Here is a 12,574-nt window from a genome sequence, read left to right as displayed (position 1 = left end):
AATACGGCCATTTTATTCTGAATTTTATACAAGCAAGTTGGCTAATACGAGGTGTTAGGAATTATTATTTTGTTAATATTTATAGTGGTTTCCATACCAAAAAGTATGTATATTTTTTATAGATATTTTTTACAATTCCTAATTATGTTTTATTACTTAGGAATTTTAATATAAGTGCATTGCGTTTAATAAATCAAGCTATTTTATTGAACGGATTGTATTTTATTCAAAGTCCCATGGAAGTCACTATCTCGGCCTATTTGGCGTCTCAACCGTACAATAGTAATGTTTTATTTTGCATGATTTTTTTTTTCATTTTGACTTACTTTTTCCAATGTACACTTGTAGTGTTTTTTATATTTTATGAATTCGAATATTAATACTAATTTATTTAATTTACTTGATTTCGTGAGAACTGAAATTGATGGCGGATTACATGGAAGTGTAGTACCGAATTATGTGGTGGAGTAACGAAATAGATGATATCGAAATAATTTAACGCGGTCACACCAAAGTTAAAAGATAATTACTTTTTCAAAATCGCTAAAAAATCACGAAAAAGAGATCTCATTGCAAAAACTCTCAAATCGGCAAAAAAAAAATCGAAAAAAAAAATTTCAATGTAATCGAATTTTAAAATAATAATACATTCTATTGACAAACTTAGTAAGAGCCTTTAAACATTTGATGTAAAAAATCAGCGAAGAAGTTGAAGATTTCTTCAATTTGTTATTCTTTTTTTTGTCAATTTTTTTTTCAATTTGTATAATCATATTGAATTAAGTGGATTTTTTGTGAAAAAAAAAGAATAATTTTTTACTATATACAATTTTGCACCAAAAAATGAAATAAGTGCGAAATACGATATTAACTGACATCTACCTTTCAACTCCAGGGCCGACATCGTGGTTCAGCTGGGAGATGAGAAAACATTTGAACAAACAAAAATTACCGAAAAAGATTAATGGGGCTCATTTCAAAGCGTGGACCTACTTCTTTCATGTGACAATAATCCGTCCAATGAGAGCTCAAAATGCAAAATTCTTTGGGAGTAAAATCAGTAAAACACCAAATATGAAGGGTGAAAAATAGTAGAGCGAATGGAACTCTTATTCAGAAAAGGATTTCTATCCTTCCAGAAATTCTTCCCAAACATTCAAGATAACTTAAATCGCTTTTGCAGGTCATGATATCGATCATAACTCACGGATAAGGGTACAACCCGATTTCATATTTATATAACCATTGTATGATTTAAGCTATTATTGGGGTCTTGCCCATATTTTTCATTTTTTTGGTCCTTATTTGGCATTTTTGTTTCTAAGGGGGTAGATAACCTCTTCGCATAATATTTGAAATTTTTGGAGTAGTGCCCATGTTGGTCTTGACCACATTCATCAATTGATTTGGCTAAAAATTGTATATATGCTACCTTGGGGTAGGGAACCATCATACAGATAATTGCCCCATAAGAATTTATTTAAGTAAAGTCCCCATTGCACAGTGGTCGCTGCCATTGCACTATGGGTTCTTTTACGTTTATTTTGGCATAAACTCTAATTTCAAAGCTATTGAATTGAAATTTGGTTTGTATGCATTTTTTATGCTTCCAAGATGACCTACCAATTTTCATATGATTTGGGGCACTATTTCATATAGCTGCTATATAGCGGATCTGGCCGATTTGACCCAACTTTTTTGTTTATGAAGCTATTGAAGTGAAATTTGGTTTGTATTAATTTTTTATACCCCAAAGATGACTTACGAATTTTCATATGATTTGGGGCACTATTACATATAGCTGCTATATAGCCGATTTGGCCGATTTGACCGATTTGACCCTACTTTTTTGTTTATGAAGCTATTGAAGTGAAATTTGGTTTGTATTCATTTTTTATGCCCCCAAGATGACCTACGAATTTTCATATGATTTGGGGAACTACTTCATATAGCTGCTATATAGCCGATTTGACCCAACTTTTTTGTTTATGAAGCTATTGAAGTGAAATTTGGTTTGTATTCATTTTTTAAGCCCCCTCAAGATGACTTACGAATTTTCATATTATTTGGGGCACTATTTCTTATGTAGCTGCTATATAGCCGGTCTGGCCTATTTGACCCAAGTTTTTTATTTATGAAGCTGTTGAAGTGAAATTTGATTTGTATTCATTTTTATGCCCCCAAGATGACCTACGAATTTTCATATGATTTGGGGCACTATTTCATGTAGCTGCTATATAGCCGATCTGGCCGATCGGCTATGATGATTTGGAGAAACATACTGCTCATTCATTACAATAATTATACTTTTGCTAAGCCATTTTGAATGTTTAGTTTTAAATCGCTCTAGTTTACGGATGCACTTTGGCAAATGCTTTTTTATATAATTAACAAAATCTTTCACTTGTTTTGATATCAAACGCATTTGGTCTTCATTTAAACTGATATTATTGATATTCTGTAACACATATTTCACAGGTGCATCTTCTGAGCGATTGTTGCTTCTCCAAATTTCAATAAGCTCTGCATGGACAAACACATGTTTATCTGCAAAACACGTGTTGGCACAAAATAGAACAAAAAAGGCTAGTTACTCATTAATTAACACACTTTTGTTAATAACTTGGCATTTATACCTTTTTGCAATGCTTTGCCATTCACAAGTTACACTCCACGGAATACAACTACAATTTATAGATTTTATATAAAGCTATACATAAACGAAACAATTCACAGTATTACAACAACAGACAATTATGACAAAAAGGGCACCTCGTCTTAATTTTACATACCTGCACTAACGTTTTCCATAATTACACATTTTATTTTTTTCAATTTTGTCAAATCAGAAGCACTTGAACTTAGCTGATCTTTACCGCCAGTTGTACCAAAACAAAGTGACTTTCAAACAGCTGACTTTAAAAGCTCGCCAGCAAAAAAGGGTTGCCACCCGTATTGATATTAAACATTTTTTTTCTAATATGGGTATCTACATTTAGGAAATCAGTTAAATTTCAAAATATGAAACCAAAAAAAAATGACTTTATGCCAAAAAATCATGCTTTTTACCCATAGTGCATTGGCCAAAATTCAAAAAATGAAAATCAGATATTTATTGTCAAATGTTTACACATGAACTGTAAAGGGGTTAAGCTTTTTAGAAAACATAATAATAATGGCTTCACTTTAACGGCTCACTTCGAGAAAAGCATAAAAAAAGATAATGTAGTCAGTTGATTTTTTCAGGGGGATCAGTGCAAAGGTAGAGTGAAAATAGATCTGAATTACAAAATTAAATACATTTCAAAATGACAAATATTGGCATAATTATTGAAAAGTAAGGAATTGCCTTATTTTTAGTGATGTAGTTTGTGTGTTTAGTAGTTGTGTATAATAGAAGATGTGTGAGTTTTAAGTCGTCTTTAAGATTAATTTTGGCAATAAAATTGGATTTCTGTTAAAGTTTTAATTATTTTCCCCCCCTGAATTCTCCAATATGATTTTTTCACGCTATAAGTAATGGTCCTAAGATTCTAAAATTGCTAATTCTACTCTCATATTTTGTCAGATGTGTATGTTATGCCTAAAATACTGAATTAACTTCGCTGCAATTTTGTCAGTTTTATGGTGCTAGTGACATAGAATATGTTTTTGTCGTTATATGCTGTTTGTCTTATTGCTGTATCCATTGAAGAAGAAAAGTACTTCAAAGACTAAATATTAAATCCCACAACTATTAACAGACAAGATAAACTATTTCACATTGATCACAAGTTACAGCTTACTATGATGGATGAAAAGGTATGTAGTGTCTCGACTCAGACGTCATCAGTTAAATGCTATATATGTAATACAAACCCAAAAGAAATGAATAATATTGAAACCTGTTTACAAAGAGAGTTTCAAACAGATAGTTATGAATTTGGATTATCGCCTCTGCATGCATATATTCGTTCTTTTTTTGAGTACTTTCTTCGTTACAGACTAGAAATTAAAAAATAGCAAATTAGGTAAACTCTGAAGAAAAAATAAAATAATTCCAAAAGAGGAAGAAAAAAATTCCAATTGAAATTTCGAAAAGAAATGGGCTTAATTGTATGCAAGCCAAAAGTATGAGGCAGTGGATCTTCAAAAGGCGGGAATACAACGAGAGGATTTTTCCAAAAATGTGAGTTTCGGAAAACTTAAGGCCTTTGCACTGGAAACTGCTAAAAAGTACTATCTTCCACCCCCAGTATATACAATTTTAATACATGCACCCGAATTATCTGTGGAGGCCGGGGAGTCTAGAAACAAAGATATAAAAAAAGTTTCGAGTAAATCATTCATTCATCATTCTCGTATTTCAACAAATACAGATCTTAGTGAACATTCTCTTCTGAGCTCTGACACTTTTATAACGGGACAGCGAACGTTAACAAACAATAAATAATTATATTATTAAAATTATATTATTATATTATTATACAATTATACAATTATATTATTCTTTAACTCTTTAGAACGTAAAGTGTCAAATAACAGAACAATCTGATGTGGAAATGTGACAAGAATTGGGCAAATAACTCTTATTCGGGAGGTACGTTGTGAGGGGACCATGCAAAAACATGCACCGACCATATTCATTTTGTAACATTTTTTATTTTTATTTTTATTATGGAGTATCCCCAAGTCCACTTTCATATTTAATGTGTGATCAGAAAAGAAAATTTTATATTCTATTGAATTTGTAACCCCTAAGAGAATATTGGTTGGGAACGTAGATTTGGGATGTACATCTATATGAAATAAATTGTGAAAACATGAACAAATTACAAATATAAGAAAGTAGCACGGGACCGAATATTTGTTGAATCGTCATTAAATTATACTACGATTAAAAATATGGACTTTATGGGGTCTCCAACTTACAATTTAAATGGCAAATAAAATTAATTCCCATCTTACGGTAATGCGTATAAAATAGCTATATTTTTGATTTGGCCTCTATTTGTCATATTGGATTATAAGGGGTAGAAGAAAGTTTTCAATGTAGGTCGATGTTACGGAGTAGTGCCCATATAAAGGTACCTCCTAATTTTACTATATTTCAAAGGATTTGGCTAAAAATGTATATTTGGGGTGGAAATCTTACACAAAAATTTCAACATATGTACAAATTTTAGAATTGTCTATATGTAATAGTACCCCCTCAAGTCCACCTTATGAGGACTCTAATGGCCAATCTGAGGTGCTAATGGGTTTAAAAAGTAATTAACTTTGGCTATTCTTAAATCATTCAGGCATCAATTATGAGGTGTACAAAATACTGTAAATTCCAAATTACTGTTCATTTGACTGGAAAATTTTGCTACGATTTTTACCGTACTAAAAATTAATTTGATCCCTTACATGGGGATAAGATTGATATATACTATTTAATGGATTTGTATAGCACATCCACACATTTCAAGTCCACGGTTTAAATATTGAAGCCCACGATTCAAATATGGGTACAAGTATTTTAAAACACTTTTAATCGACCAGTACGTGAACACTTATATTAGTCACATCTGTGAATAATTATGCTTTGACAAATATGCACAATAGACAAAAACTACGGGCCGGCAACGCGGACCGGGCCAGCTAGTAAATTATAAAAAAATAATAACAATGTCTTGCTTCAGTATAGTAATTTTCTGAATCTAAGTTTCTTAAAAGAAGCAAAAAAATAAATCCCCTGAACGGATAACATAGAACAGAAGTTGTATTTTTTGGTTTAATTAATTGTTGAATTTTCTAGCGAAAACTGATCAGAAATGCTATCCCGATTGGCTTTAAACAACAAGATATTTACTTAAACGATTTTTTAAATTTCACAATTTACTTAAAGATATTAACAATTAATGCTTGGTTTACAGAATCAGTGACCTGTACCTATATGATGACGATTTGATTATGAATGGAGGATCACTTTGTAATGACGGTTTTGTGCTGGTCTCTTAAAATGCAAATAATATTCTTGCTGCTAGATAGTTTCCAATCATCATCAAACATTCAAAGTACATTAGTTTTGTTTTGTTTCGTTTCCTTTTTTAATTTGTATTAAACATAAAAACCAAGTAGCGTCCACCGGATCTGCTAGTTACTAAATATTTGAGCTTCAGGTTCTATTTCGTTCTATTGTCGTCAATATGGTTTGATTTTGAAGATCTACAAGAAAAATGCATATTTTATTGCCGCGTTTGTCCTTGTTTTTGGTAAAGGGCGTTCCCAGTAAGAATTGCCGTGTATTCAACAACGTTCCACTACGCCTTAAATGCGTTATTTTTTAATTGGAAAGCTAAAACGTTATCTCGTATATCATGCATGGGTGCATGATTTATAAATTTAACTAGTTTTATCTCGAACTTTGTTTATATAATTGTTTGCATAACTGCGTTTGTTAATGTTTTCTTTTATTTTGAGCATTATTAAAAACTGCTTGAGGGAGTAGTTCAGTATAGTAAAAAACTGCTTTTACGGTTGATATATATATTTATATTAATTAATTCAAAAAAAGCTCTATATGAGATAAATATTTTATCCTTATGGTTTTTTACAGAGAAATGTGATGTGTATCTAGGATATTTACATGTTTAGATTCTAATTCAGATTAGACTTCAGAGTGTTTTAAGTTGTTTATCTTTTCTTATGCATAAACATATAAAAATGTAGTTTTTATATCATCCATCTTAAGGAAAACTAGATCAATTCTGTGTGTTGTTGTGTAGCCCTCGAATTGCGTTTAAGTAATTAAACCAATCGTTAAGGATAAAAATAACAAACTGAAAAATGTTTGCCAAACTTTTCACAATAATTGCTACAGTGTACTACGAATTTAAGCACATTTCATATAAGAATAAATGGATGTAAGAATATACACCACCATGCCATTTTTCGTATTTACTTCCGCAACAAGGTTAGAAACACTTATAAGAAATAGACGCATATTAGAAACTTGTTTGAAACACCAAATCAAAAAAAAAAAAAATCCTTAGAATAATTTTATGTAAGAATATTGACAACATTTAAATCGGTGAACAATGCTCGCAAAACTCTTGAATGTAAAATGTATACGAATACGTTTTTAACGACAATTTACGGCAAATGTAATATGCTATCAAACACAAGCTATTGGTCGCAAATACTTGTTCGTACAGCATAATCTGTTTTATGGTATACCTGTATGATGAGAAAACATACGTTGCCCATCAGTTTGTAAACAAACAAAATGATCCTGTCTGCTTGCCAAAGAGGTCAGCTGAAAATGTGCGCCTTCGGTTGGCCACCCGAACTCAAGCGCCGGCCATGGTGATGGTGTGGGCCGCCATAACAGCCGATAGTCGCTCTCCGCTCGTATTAATCGACCGTGGCATCAGAATAAATTCCGAATATTCTCGCGAAAATATCCTAGAGGGGGTATTAAAGCCTTGGGCACGCAAATATTTTAGCCGTAGGCTTTGGACATTCCAACAGGACTCAGCACGCGCCTCCCAAGAATGGTAACATGAGGTTCGCTTTATTTCCAGCGAACAATGGCCACAAAAAACACAGGATACCAATACATTGGACTGTTTTGTCTGGATTATTTTGGAAAGCAAGGTTGGCACTAAAAAATACCAAAGTGTCGATCACCTCAAGCAAGCGCTTCGCCGGGAATGGGCCAAAATAACGCAGAGCAACATTCGGGCAGCGTGTGACGGTTTCATTGGCCGTTTGAAGGCCATAATTCGTGGTGACCAATTCGAACAAATCTAAAAATATTCTAAATAGCATCAAATATTCCGACATTTTTTGCTTTCATTCAATACAGTTAAAAAATGTACAAATTATGGCGTTTGACTTTGTTGCTGTTTTTTTATCTCATCCTGTACATGACATCGGCCCAAAATATATGTGGGAGCTATATCCAAATCAGCACCGATTTCAATATTATTTGGCAAATTTATTTTTGTTTCAAATTCCGTTACGCATTCCAAATTTGGAGACTGTATCTGCAATCGATCAATAGATGTGTGCATATAAAATCTAAATTTGGGAGGTACCTCCAATTCTGATGATATATATTCAGTTCCAAGTGGAGTTTCAAAAATGTATATAGCCTATGTAACTTGGAAATTTTTTTCCTCTTTTATAGATATAGATATGTGTTAATTTTAAGAAAATGTTAAAATGTGAGTGATGTAATTAACATCTATATATATATATATATATATATATATATATATATATATATATATATATATATATAATAGTTGTGTTAGTTACTACGCTTATAACTTAAGAACCGCTATACTGATTTTAACGATTCATACAAATTAGGAATTGTCTCCTGTCCGAAAAGGATAATTTTCATTTTGACTTTTGAAATGTACAATAGTAATGTTTTATTTTGCATGATTTTTTCCATTTTGACTTACTTTTTTCCAATGTACATTTGTAGTGTTTTTTATATTTTATGAATTCGAATATTAATACTAATTTATTTAATTTACTTGATTTCGTGAGAACTGAAATTGATGGCGGGTTACATGGAAGTGAAGTACCGAATTATGTGGTGGAGTAACGGAATAGATGATATCGAAATAATTTAACGCGGTCACACCAAAGTTAAAAGATAATTACTTTTTCAAAATCGCTAAAAAATCACGAAAAAGAGATCTCATTGCAAAAACTCTCAAATCGGGGAAAAAAATCGAAAAAAATTTCAATGGAATCGAAACTTAGTAAGAGCCTTTAAACATTTGATGTAAAAAATCAGCGAACAAGTTGAAGATTTCTTCTTTTTTTTCTCATTTTTTTTCAATTTGTATAATCAGATTGAATTAAGTGGATTTTTTGTGAACAAAATAAAGAATAATTTTTCACTATATACAATTTTGCACCAAAAAATAAAATAGCAAACATGAAGGGTTGAAAATAGTAGAGCGAATGGAACTCTTAGTAAGAAAAAGATTTCTATCCTTCCAGAAATTCTTCCCAAACATTCAAGATAACTTAAATCGCTTTTGCAGGTCATGATATCGATCATAACTCACGGATAAGGGTACAACCCGATTTCATATTTATATAACCATTGTATGATTTAAGCTATTATTGGGGTATTGGCCATATTTTTCATTTTTTTGGCCCTTATTTGGCATTTTTGTTTCTAAGGGTGTAGAGAACCTCTTCGCATAAAATTTGAAATTTTTGGAGTAGTGCCCATATTGGTCTTGACCACATTCATCAATTGATTTGGCTAAAAAATTGTATATATGCTACCTTGGGGTAGGGAACCATCGTACAGATATTTGCCCCATAAGAATTTATTTAAGTAAAGTCCCCATTGCACAGTGGTCGCTGCCATTGGCCAAAATTCAAAAAATGAAAATCAGATATTTATTGTCAAATGTTTACACATGAACTGTAAAGGGGTTAAGCTTTTTAGAAAACATAATAATAATGGCTTCACTTTAACGGCTCACTTCGAGAATAGCATAAAACAAGTAAAAAACATTAAGTTCGGACGGGCCAAACTTTTAATACCCTCCACCTTAGGGTAAAGGAAACATTAGAAGAAATGTGGCAAAAACCATTAAAATGCCGAGTATCGGGAGGTACCGTTATATGGGGGCTATACCAAATCGTGGACCTACACATGCAATGTTTCGCAAAGGAGCTAGACCTACAAATACCAATTTTCAGACAAATCCGTGAAAAAAATGTGGCAAAAATCATCAAATTACCGAATATCGGGAGGTACCGTTATATGGGGGTTATACCAAAACGTGGACCTATAATTGCAATGACTCGCCACACGAACTGGGACCCATTATGATCTACAACTACCAATTTTCAGAGAAATTCTTGAAAAAATGTGTCAAAAATCATTAAAATACCGAATATTGGGAGGTACCGTTATATGGGGACTATATCAAAACGTGGACCTATACACACAATGTTTGGCCACACGAACTAGGACCCATTATGACCCACAAATACCAATTTTTAGACAAATCAGTGAAAAAATGTGGCAAAAACGATCAAAATACCGAATATCGGGAGGTGCCGTTATATGGGGGCTATACCAAATCATGGACCCATATATGCAGTGTTTCGCCACCGGAGCTGGAACCCATTATGACCAACAAATACCAATTTTTAGGCAAATCCGTGAAAAAATGTGGCAAAAAAATTAAAATACCGAATATCGGGAGGTACCTTTATATGGGGGCTATACCATGGAAGTGAAGTACCGAATTATGTGGTGGAGTAACGGAATAGATGATATCGAAATAACTTAACGCGGTCACACCAAAGTTAAAAGATAATTACTTTTTCAAAATCGCTAAAAAATCACGAAAAAGAGATCTCATTGCAAAAACTCTCAAATCGGGGAAACAAATCGAAAAAAATTTCAATGGAATCGAAACTTAGTAAGAGCCTTTAAACATTTGATGTAAAAAATCAGCGAACAAGTTGAAGATTTCTTCTTTTTTTTTCTCATTTTTTTCAATTTGTATAATCATATTGAATTAAGTGGATTTTTTGTGAACAAAATAAAGAATAATTTTTCACTATATACAATTTTGCACCAAAAAATAAAATAGCATATATGAAGGGTGGAAAATAGTAGAGCGAATGGAACTCTTAGTAAGAAAAAGATTTCTATCCTTCCAGAAATTCTTCCCAAACATTCAAGATAACTTAAATCGCTTTTGCAGGTCATGATATCGATCATAACTCTCGGATAAGGGTACAACCCGATTTCATATTTATATAACCATTGTATGATTTAAGCTATTATTGGGGTCTTGGCCACATTTTTCATTTTTTTGGCCATTATTTGTCATTTTTGTTTCTAAGGGGGTAGAGAACCTCTTCGCATAAAATTTGAAATTTTTGGAGTAGTGCCCATATTGGTCTTGACCACATTCATCAATTGATTTGGCTAAAAAATTGTATATATGCTACCTTGGGGTAGGGAACCATCATACGGATAATTGCCCCATAAGAATTTATTTAAGTAAAGTCCCCATTGCACAGTGGTCGCTGCCATTGGCCAAAATTCAAAAAATGAAAATCAGATATTTATTGTCAAATGTTTACACATGAACTGTACAGGGTTAAGCTTTTTAGAAAACATAATAATAATGGCTTCACTTTAACGGCTCACTTCGAGAATAGCATAAAACAAGTAAAAAACATTAAGTTCGGACGGGCCAAACTTTTAATACCCTCCACCTTAGGGTAAAGGAAACATTAGAAGAAATGTGGCAAAAACCATTAAAATGCCGAGTATCGGGAGGTACCGTTATATGGGGGCTATACCAAATCGTGGACCTACACATGCAATGTTTCGCAAAGGAGCTAGACCTACAAATACCAATTTTCAGACAAATCCGTGAAAAAAATGTGGCAAAAATCATCAAATTACCGAATATCGGGAGGTACCGTTATATGGGGGTAATACCAAAACGTGGACCTATAATTGCAATGACTCGCCACACGAACTGGGACCCATTATGATCTACAACTACCAATTTTCAGAGAAATTCTTGAAAAAAATGTGTCAAAAATCATTAAAATACCGAATCATGGACCCATATATGCAGTGTTTCGCCACCGGAGCTGGAACCCATTATGACCAACAAATACCAATTTTTAGGCAAATCCGTGAAAAAATGTGGCAAAAAAATTAAAATACCGAATATCGGGAGGTACCTTTATATGGGGGCTATACCAAAACAGGGACCCGTTCTGACCCACAAATACAAATTTTTAGACAAATCCATGAAAAAATGTGGCATAAATCATCAAAATATCGAATATCGGGAGGTACCGTTATATTGGGACTATACCAGAACGTGGACCGATATATATCATTTTCAATACCAACCATCCTAGACACAATACAAATTGCTCTGCTAAATTTTGGCGCTCTACGTCAAATAATGTGGGCTGTATCGTGATTTCAACAGACAGACAGACGGACAGACGGACATCGTTAAATCGACTTAAAATTTTATGCTGATTATGAATATATATACTTTATGGGGTCTACGACTAATATTTAAGGATGTTACAAACGGAATGACAAAGTTAATATACCATCCTTTCCAAGGTGGAGGGTATAAAAGGAGATAATGTAGTTAGTTGATTTTTTCAGGGGGATCAGTTCAAAGGTAGAGTGAAAATAGATCTGTATTACAAAATTAAATACATTTCAAAATGACAAATATTGGCATAATTATTGAACATTATTGTGTATAATAGAAGATGTGCGAGCATTAAGTCGCCTTTAAGATTAATTTTAGCAATAAAATTGGATTTCTGTTAAAGTTTAAATTGTTTTCCGCCCTGAATCCTATAATGTGATTTTTTCACGCTATAAGTAATGGTCCTAAGATTCTAAAATTGCTAATTCTACTCTCATATTTTGTCAGATGTGTATGTTATGCCTAAAATACTGAAGTAACTTCGCTGCAATTTTGTCAGTTTTATAGTGCTAGTGACATAGAATATGTTTTTGTCGTTATATGCTGTTTGTCTTATTGCTGTATCCATTGAA

At 32.6% G+C, this 12,574-nt stretch overlaps 1 protein-coding gene across 8 annotated transcripts in view; it reads left to right on the top strand.

Annotated features, from left to right (window-relative positions):
- Positions 1-12,574, top strand: part of LOC101893166 (protein son of sevenless) — a 292,107-nt gene that overhangs the window by 59,230 nt on the left and 220,303 nt on the right. The gene's annotated exons all lie outside the window — the stretch shown is intronic.

The sequence above is a fragment of the Musca domestica genome, unplaced genomic scaffold (genome assembly GCF_030504385.1).
Source record: "Musca domestica strain aabys unplaced genomic scaffold, Musca_domestica.polishedcontigs.V.1.1 5, whole genome shotgun sequence".
Lineage (NCBI taxonomy): Eukaryota > Metazoa > Arthropoda > Insecta > Diptera > Muscidae > Musca > Musca domestica.
Note: the sequence above shows the minus strand (reverse complement) of the source record. Positions and strands in the feature narration are given on the sequence as shown.